Here is a 9988-nt window from a genome sequence, read left to right as displayed (position 1 = left end):
AGCTAATTTCTCAATTTTTAAATATTATTTTTGCATCCAGCTGCTCTAGCTCCCTGCAGATGGAGCATTAGGCATATATAAAAATCAGTGAATCCCCCATTGATTTCCCAATTTATATTTTAATGGTTTGCAAAAATATTCTCTTTCAGATCGACCAGTAGCCCCCTTTACCATAATACAATCATTTGTTAGAGGTATTAGGGCTTTATTCAACACTGAAAATGTTGCCCCTGTGTCTACTAAAAATTCCACTTCCTTTTCTTTATTCCCCAGTTTAACTATAACCAGAGGGTCCCCTCGGGTAGGGCCCTCTGGTCCTCCTCAGTCCTCTTTTGCATGAGCAACCACCCTTTGTCCCACCCGATCGCTTTTTCTCTGTTCATCACCCTTTCTTTGCTCTGGGCACTGGTTCTTCCAGTGTCCAAATTTCCTGCAAAGTGCACATCAGTCTTTTCCTAGTTGGGGTGGACTTTGTCTTGGTCTTTCTCCTTTCCTTCCTCCCTTACTACTGCTACTTATTTCTTCATCCCTTGTTTATATCCTTCCTCCTGATTTCTAAAGACTCCATGCTTCATCCAATAGAGTCCCCAAGTCTTGGCTGTTTGGGCCCCGGATCTTCTGAAGTTTTGGCCTGATATCTCCTGTGGATTGTCCTAAGAATAAATTTATTAACTGTTGTATTCCTTCCTCCGGTCCAGGGTCCAGGGTAGTATATCGCGTCCCGCAGGTGATCTCAAAATTCAGAAGGTGTTTGAGAGGGACCTTGTTTAACAGCATATAAGGCTGACCAATTTATGGTCTTAGGAATTGCTCGTCCTAGTTCCTTTCACTATAAAGTCTTGATATCCCTTAAGCTGTGCTAATTCATTGGGTTCATTGGGATCCCACATCAGATCCTGAAAAGGAAAGACATCTTTAATATCTTCTTGTGCTGGTGTGCAAGCATCTTCACCTAAATCCTTGGCTACCTTCAAAACCAACTGCTTCTTTGTTTCTGTTAAGGCATCAAGTGGTAACTGCATGTCTGCCCAGTCAGGTAAATGTTGCTTAACCATAAACTTTTACCTTTTGGCAACTCCTATCGGGTCATTCCGATAGCCCTTAGCAGTCTTTTCCCAAGCTTCCAAAGCCATTGAGAAAAAAGGGACCTTAATTTTCCTTGGTTCCTCGTCAGAGGCTATAGCCTGCCTTAAGGGTGCCTGTATGACTCTTTTAGTTTGCTTTCTAGTTGTTTGTGGGGGTGGGTTCATTCTGGTTTGCTTCTGGTCCTTGACGCTATCGGACCTTGAGGGGAAGGCTTGGGACTTGGTTCAGATTCATCCCATTCATTATCACTACTGGGCAACAGTGGGTAAAGCCTCAGGGGTTCCCCTGATTTAAGAGTTGGTGGGGAAACCCCTACCTCAATTACTGTTTTTCCCAGGGCAGATGAACCAGAAGATAAGTTAGGGGAGGCTGAAGTTGGTGAGGGTTCCAATTTCACTCGTTCCCCTACTCGCCCCTCTACCCCCCTTCTTTCCTGGTTTCTAGGGGGTGGTAACAGTGCCTCTACTGTCCCTTGTTCTAAGATCCCTGTTGCATACACTTTACTTGGGTGTGAGCATCTTTGATTTATTGAACATGTGCTACAACACCGTTTGAGCTTTTCCCTGTTAACTTTATTACCTTTTTCAAGAGCCACTACCAGTGGATCAGATGGTGGCCTAATCCCACAAGCCCTTTGCTACTCACGGTGATTTCAAAGACTGAGAAACATGTCAGCATAAGTCACCTCTTGCCACTTCTGTTCATGCCTAAGGAAAAGCATCAACTGTAATAGAGTCTCATAGTCTAGTGTACCATCTGCTGGCCATTTCACTCCCCCATCAAGTCTTTAGAGTAGCCACCACTGCGTAGAAAATTTGACAAGTTCTCTCTTAGTTTCACTACCACCATAGCCCACCAGCACTTTCCAGCGTGTTAAGGTACACCCTAAAGGGCTTCCTCTGGTAATCTCTTTGCTCTCATTTGCCCCCATGTTTAGGATTTTCCATTTCAAAATGTCTTTTGATCTTATCACAGTTCTTAAGTTTCACCTGGTATTCCTCTGGTACAAAAATATACTGACCACAGTCAACTCTAAGAATTTCCACTGGTTTCTTCAAGGTTCACGAAACCCTGTTTCCCAGCAATTCAAATATTTTACTGCTATCAGGGACCTCTTGACCAGTGGCCAACAAATTCCGTATAACTTTCTGGGTAGCCTCTTGTTCCTTTGTATGACAGAGAGCACAAATTCCAGTCTTAGGTATTAGCCACCTATACCCTTTTTGGACCCACAAATCCCGACAGACTGCACATCAAAACACAATCCACGGGTTACAGCAGCAAGTGGGCAGGGGAATACCCCTGAACCAGGCTCTCAGTTCCTGTGCCTCCTGGTCCTGGTCATACAGCTGTGCTAGCAGACAAAAGGGATGAAGCAACTTGTAAATTAATTTTCTTTTTTTCTCTAAAAAAAGGTTAGCATTCCTTCTAAAACAGGGTTCACCGCGGCAGCTGTTAAGGAAAAACTTGTTATACAAAAGGAAAAAGGGGGAAAAAACTCTCTTTCATTAGATCGTTAAGTACTCCACCCATTCATCATGCAGGTTATTCATCACCCATTAAATCAGATCCTCTGTTATGTTTTGCTCCGGGTATATTACTGTTAAAATGTGTTTAAAAATTGTAAGCAACTTTTCATACATTGTAGTGGACTGCAGCTAAGAGCCAAGTGTATCTCTTGTCACACTGTATCCAAAGGACAAATGGGAACCTTGCAAAGTATCAGTCGAGTTTCGCAGAAATTTCACGACTCCATGCTGCACTGAGAGCTGTGGGAATCACCACTATAGCCTGTTCTGAAGCTTTTTGGATTGCTGACCAAATTTCTCTCACCCTTTGATCGAAAATGTTACAGAACACAGAGTTCAGCTGCATATCTTGGCACCAAAAATGTCTCTCAGCTACCTCTGCCAGCCTTGTTTTCTGCACAAAATCACTGCTGCAAAACTGGTTTTGTTTTTTTTTTTTTCTTTTTTTTTTTTTCCCTGCGAAGATCTGACTCTAAACACTAATAAGTTTATGCTCACAAAAAAACCCCAAAAACCAAAAGAACCAAAAAACCCAAACCAGCCAGAGGTTTTTCACAACCCCAAACACATTCAACCAGAGTTTTAACAAGATCTTGCTTAAATCACACCAACTCTAGCTGGAGCACAGCACAAATCCATCCACAAGAAGTTGCGGGGGTAAGCCACTAACACTCAGTCGCCAAACTTGGGGTTTTCCAGGGAGTTGAAAAACGTATCCCAGGGCTACAGAGCCTGGATTCCCTTCTGGTTACCAGGGAAGCAAACGACTCCCCGATCACCAGGACTATGTCAGGAATAGTTTGGGCTTTTCACTTTGCTCTCTAACTATAAAATAAACAAATTTAACTCACAAAGCCTTTTCACCCAACAACATATCACATAAAATTTTACAGCAAAAAATGCATGTTGTCTAGGCTCACACACAGCCTAACTCCCTCTAACACGCAGTCTAAGCACAATGTAAATACTTTAAAGCTGTCTGCTCTCCCAAACAGTCAGTGTCCCTCTGCAAAGCACACAGGGATTTCACAAACCTCTTACAACTTTGAACTCACAAAACTCCTAAAAACACTTACAAAAGTTAGTAACACATGCCAAATCACACAAATTATAATGCTCACAACACAAACTCTTGCAAACCACAACAAATACGATCCACAAATAGTTTTCCACAACGTAAACACACAAAATCCCAAGCCCACCAAACAAACACATCCAATTAGAATACACACACATACAGCGCTTGGGGCCACAACCAGAATTGTCTGCAACCCACAGCAGGGTTTGCGTCCCAAAAATTCGAACTAGCCGCCCAAATTATGGATCCCTAAGGTGCACCTTTAAATTACAAGCTGAAACCAGAGTCACCCTGCTCCAATCCAAATTCACAACACCACAGCTGCTGTCTCCACTACGAGACATGGGCTACTAAACCTCTGGTGCTGCCATCTCCACGACAAGGCATGGACCACCAAAATCCTGGGTCCCCATCCGGAACATGGGTAACCAGACCACGCATACGAGACATCTCTTGTGTCTTACTAACTGCTCATATAATAAGGTACCTTTCCCCAAATATAAACACACCTTTTGTCCTTAGTTCAGAAGGTTCTGGTCTTTCCCCGGGTAGTCAGCAGGATTTGGGATCCCCCTTCCCAGAAATTTCTGGGTGGGCGCCCAGAGGGGTCCTGGACCCCCACTGGCTCCATGGCCAGAGAGAGCAGCAGTCCTGCTGCGGTCACCAAAATGAATGATTAAAGAAATATGGATATTGATCTAGTACCAATATCCAAATGTGACGGACAAAAACTCTCTAACAGTTTAAAGTTAGAAAGTGTCTGTTTATTGTGACGTCAGGCAGCGTGTGGGATAGCTCCCGAATACACACCGCACCTTTTAAGTGATTACAGAGTCTTTTTATCTATACAAGTATTGAATACCCAAAATACAAATATCCATGTGAATGCAGCCTTCCCGTAAAATCTCATCAAGAACTCACCTACTCCTGACATTAAATTATTTCTCCTCATCACCAAAAAAAGAAAATCTTATTAACCTATGGACTCTGAATAGAAGAAAAGACTGATTGCTGAAATCCTAGCCTCAGGCGGAATTTTCCCTATAAAAAACCACTTGTGCCAGGATGGAGGTGTGTGGGCATAGGGGAAAACCTCTGCTGAAGCTGAGTCCTTGTTGCACACCCAGGGCCAAGCCCGGGCTCGGCTCTGTTCTTTCCTTGTGGCTGGCTAGATAGAATTTGACCGCTAATAAAAATTATTTTTATTTTTTAATCTGGCTGAATAAATTCTCATTTATAACAACTTTCATTCCATTCCTCCCAAAGAACTTACAAGGAGTCTCCACACTCCTACCAGTGGAGGTAGGACAGACACAGAGCTAGCAGCAGAGGGCCAAGCCTTGTAAAAATCAAAAAGTGCTCTCAGAGAGGGAGCCATTACAGGCGTTAATGTTTGCTTAGATTCTACCCAGAGATAAAACAGTATATACCTTCCTATTTAAAGTGTTATTTCAGCATTTGCACATATTAGTTGTTTCAGAGACAGTTCCCACATGGTTATTTAAGTAATTGAAAAAAAAAATTAATTCTGACTGTGAGTTAAGAAGATGACTTGCAGTCACAAATATTTCTTGAAGTCTCATTGTCACGATCCGCTTATAGTGGGGTGTTGTGATGGTTTGTTACCCGATCCCAAAGTGCAAAAGACAAACAGCAGGTTAATCACAACAAATGCACCTTTATTAGGGGCCAAAACAATAAATGCGATAGTGGGGTCAGAAAAGAAATAAAAAGGATAGAGAGAGAGAGAGAGAGAGAAGGGGGTGATGGGAATAGCTACCAACACAGGCGGAGTCCTCACTGGTCCAGACGATGGGGATCCGTCTTGTTGTGCTGGGGAGAGTCTCCAAAGTCCCACCTAACCCAGGGGTCCAGTTATAGTCCACAGAGGGAAAAGGGGGGAACAGGCAGAACAATGAGAGTCTATTGAAATTGCTATGGGGGGAACAGGTGTATCTACAGAAAATCATTGAAGCTGAACAAACACAATGAAGAATAAGTCCATTGAAGTTACTGGAGAAGAACAGGTCAGGTAATTTTCTTCCCCCCCTCCCCCTTGTAGTAGGGTCTCAGTCTCAGTCCTTGGGGAGAGGGTTCTTGATCTCTGTCTGTTCCAGTTGTCTGACACCAGTTGGCACAGCAGAGCTTAAGAATTGAAAACTGTTTGATCACGTAAAACAAAATGGATGCACCCAGTCTCTGCTGTGGGATTGGTCCCCGCCTGCTTGCAATCCTGGAACTGATCTGGGCACTGGATTGGAGGTGGCTGATCTGCTTAGGTCAAAACCTCTCTAGGAACCATGCCACTGTTTTAATTATTTGGACAATCACATGCCAATCCTGGGCCTGTGCCCTTATCCTGCTTATTTTACTGCTATTGACATAGACACGGAGATTCAAGGAGCATTTCTCTCCCTGACAAGAGTTCCCTTGCTCTGAGCAGATTTAGCACAAGCTGATTTCTAGCGGTAACATTCCAGAAGAGCATCTGCTGCTCCCGGGCATGGTGCAGCCCAGCTCTGCTGGCTCTCACGGCAATGAAATTATCCAATTTCTGCTCTCAAGGTTTCTTTTAACTGAGTGAAAGTGAAAGATACGAAAGTAGTGAAAGTGAAAGCAGAAGTAGTGAAAGCGAAAGTGAAAGCAGTGAAAAGTGAAAGTGGAAGCAAAACAGAAAGTGAAAGCAGAGAAAGCAAAAATGAAAGTTGTGAAAGGGAAGCAAAACTGAAAGCAGTGAGAGTGAAGGTGAAAGTGAAAGCAGTGAAAGAGAAAGTGAAAGTTGTGAAAGTGGAAGTGAAACCAAAAGCAGTGAGAGTGAAAGTGGTGGAAGTGAAACTGAAAGTGAAAGCAGTGAGAGTGAAAGTGAAAGTAGTGAAAGCACAAGTGAAAGCAGCAAAAGCAAAAATGAAAGTGAATGCAGCAAAAGTGAAAGCAATGAAGACAAAAGGGAAATTAGGCTGAAAACTAAAGTGAAAGTAGTGAAAGCAAAAGTGGAAGTGAAAGCAGTGAGAGTGAAAATGAAATTGAAAGCAGAGAAAGCAAAAAGAAAGTGAAAGTAGTGAAAGAAGTGAAAGTGAATGTGGTGAAAGATGTGAAACTGAAAGTAAAAGTGAAAGCAGCAAAATCAAAACTGAAAGAAGTGAAAATGAAAGTGAGAGTGAAAACAAAAGTGAAAGTAGTGAAAGCAGTGAAAGTGAAACTGAAAGTAGTGAAAGCAGTGAAAGTGAAAATGAATGTGAAAGCATCAAAAGTGAAAGCAGTGAAAGTGGCGAAAGTGAAAATGAAAGTAGTTGAAAGTGAAGGTGAAAGAATTGAAACTGAAAGTAAACGTGAAATAAGGAAAAGTGAAAGTAGTGAAAAGGAAAGTGAAATTAGTGAAAACTAAAGTGAAAATAGTGAAAGCGGAAGTGGAAGTTAAAGCAGTTAGAGTGAAAGTGAAAAGGAAAGCAGTGAAAGTGAAAATGATAGTTAAAGTAGCTAAAGTGAAAGCAGTGAAAGTGAAAATAAAAGCAGTTGGAGTGAAAGTGAAAGTGAAAGTGAAAGAAGTCAAAGCAAAAGTGAAAGTGGTGAAACGTGAAACTGAAAGTAAACTGAAATCAGCAAAAGCAAAAGTGAAAGTAGTGAAAACAAAACTGAAATTAGAAAATGAAAGTGAAAGAAGTGAAAGCAAAAGTGAAACTGAAACCGAAAGCAATGAGAGTTAAAGTGAAAGAAGTGAAAGCAGCTAAAGTGAAAGTGTAAGCTGCAAAAGTGAAAGTAATGAAAACAAAAGTGAAATTAGAGTGAAAACAAACGTGAAAGTAGTGAGAGTGAATGTGGAAGTGAAACAAAATGGAAGCAGTGAAAGTAGTGAAAGTAAAAATGAAAGTGGAAGCAGCAAAAGTGAAAGTAGTGAAAGTGAAAATGAAAGCAACAATAGTGAAAGTGAAAGTGGTGAAAGTGAAAATGAAAGTAGTTGAAACGGAAGGTGAAAGAACTGAAAGTAAAAGTGAAATCAGCAAAAGTGAAAGTGAAATTAGAACGAAAGCAACAGTGAAAGTAGTTAAAGCAAAAGTGAACTTAGTGAAAGTGAAAATGAAAGGAAAAGTAGTTAAAGTGCAAATGAAATAAGTGAAAATGAAAGGAAAAGTAGTCAAAGTGCAAATGAAATAAGTGAAAGTGAAAGTAGTGAATGTGAAAGGGAAAGTAGGGGACATGAAAGCAAAAGAAGTGCAAGTGAAAGCAGTGCAAGTGAAAACGACAGTGAAAGTGGAAGAAGTGAAAGTGACATCAGCAAGCAGGAGGGAGAAAGCTTGGATTCATCAAAGACTAGGATGGCAATAAAAGAAAGCACTGAGGAAAAAAAAGTGCAGGAGTTGGAGGAATAAATAGAAATGGATTAGTGGTGTTTCACAGGCTGGGACATGACTGAAGTGTGAGTATCAGAAACTAATTATGTGCAAGAGTCAAAAAGTAGTGGGTAAGAGTATCTGACAGAAGGAAAGGAAACAGGTCTGATTTGGGGCATAAGCAGAAGGGTCTAGCACACTCCCCAAAGCCTGGGAATTAGGTTGAAGTGAAATCTCAAGAGGCATTTTTTTAAAGATAATTTTTGTTCCTCCAGAAGTTATTGAGGACATTTTTTGTCCATCTTTTCATCTTCCAGGCAAACAACCACTATATACAAAATTGGTCTGTGTGAAAAAAATACAGCTTCTCATATTAATTTGCAATCTTTGCACTGAGGTCCATTGAAGAGAGGGAAAACAACACACGTTTACTGTGACTAAACAGACTAATAATATATTTATCAGGAGTTGAGTTGGTAGAATAATTGTCAATTAATATGTAAATCAAGCCATGTTATTGATGAATTTAACAATATGTTTCTGTGGTGTTCTCCGCATAAGCTTCCTTTTCATAAATAACTGCTTATATTATTGTTGTGTATTTAATTAGATTTAGTTGTCTTAGAACTAAAGTTTGGGACTGCCAGAATTACCCAATCAATTGTGCTAAAACATGTTTTTTTTTTTTTTTTAATCTGTAAAGCAAGCACATAGAGTGCAATCTAACAACTTTTACTCATGATCTGAGTTACCTAATGTCCTAGGTTGACTATATGATGCCTTTATCCCCAATTGTCTGTTCTGTTTATGTTGAATAATAAGTTTTGCACCTTTAAGACTTGTTCCAGGAGTGAAAGGGGGGTAAGAAGTGCGGAGTTTGTTTTCAAGAGCTGCGCTCCCTCCTCCACATTCCTGCTCCTGGACTGGGTTGTCTGCGGACAGACAGACAGCGAGGCAGAGCTCTCCTTTGCTTTTCAAGTTAGTTTTAGCTAGCTGAGGCAAAGAAGTTCCCTGGACTGTAGCTTTTTTTCCCTTTCTTTGGACCTGCTCTGGACTAAGCACCAGAACAGCAGCTCACACCTGTGGCCCAGTGGGCTGGACCTGGGCTGTGGCATTTCCAGTGCTGGAGGGACTGATCAGAGACTGAGTGAGCCCAGCTGCAGCCCAGGGGTTTTTCTGAATTTGTCTCTCTCTTGGAATGGCAAGAAGTTTTATTGTTTAATATTGCTTAAGTTTGCTTAATTTTTTTTTTCCCCACTTTTCTCCAAGGACGTATCTTTCCCGAATGTTGAAAGATAGGGGGGAGGGGCCAATTGAATCTGCTTCCTAGAGGAACCCTTTTGGGGTTCTTTCCCAAATTTGCCCTGAACCAGGACACCTTAATCCTCTCATTTTAATTCCACCTCCTAAGGGTTACAGGAAGAGTGCTAGATATATGGTAAGGCTCCCTTTATGCAAGCACTGCAAGCCCTTTTGGTTCAATAATCTGACAAAAGTATCTCACACTCACTCTGCCTCTGGTCATGATCCCACTTGGAACATACTGAGGCATAAAGGCAGTGGAAATTTGAATTTTATATACCCACACAAAATCTTTTCAAGAAGCAGTTGCAAAATAGTGCAAAACTAAAAAGACAGAAAAAACCCACAGGAAAAGTTAATATAAGCTATACATACATACAGACTTACCATTCAAATTATCAAAGTGGAGACTACTTTTAGGAAGCTGCAAAGTATTGGTCATACCTTTTCCACTAAGGATGTTATGGAATTAGTGGCAGTTGGGTAAAAGATGCAAAGCAGGAAAAGAGAAATGGAGAGTCTCTTGTATGATGAGAAATTGAAAGTATAAAAACAGTATCTTAGAGGAGATTAATAAAAGGAGTTATGATAGGCATGTGAAATGTTATCAATACTACAGACATGGATAGTTATCTTTTTGCTGTTTTATAAGAGAGAGGAGAAAT

Source organism: Lonchura striata, chromosome 1, assembly GCF_050655825.1.
Source record: "Lonchura striata isolate lonStrDom1 chromosome 1, ASM5065582v1, whole genome shotgun sequence".
In the NCBI taxonomy this organism is placed as follows: Eukaryota; Metazoa; Chordata; class Aves; order Passeriformes; family Estrildidae; genus Lonchura; species Lonchura striata.
The sequence above is the reverse complement of the archived record's forward strand: the minus strand, read 5'-3'. Positions refer to the sequence as shown.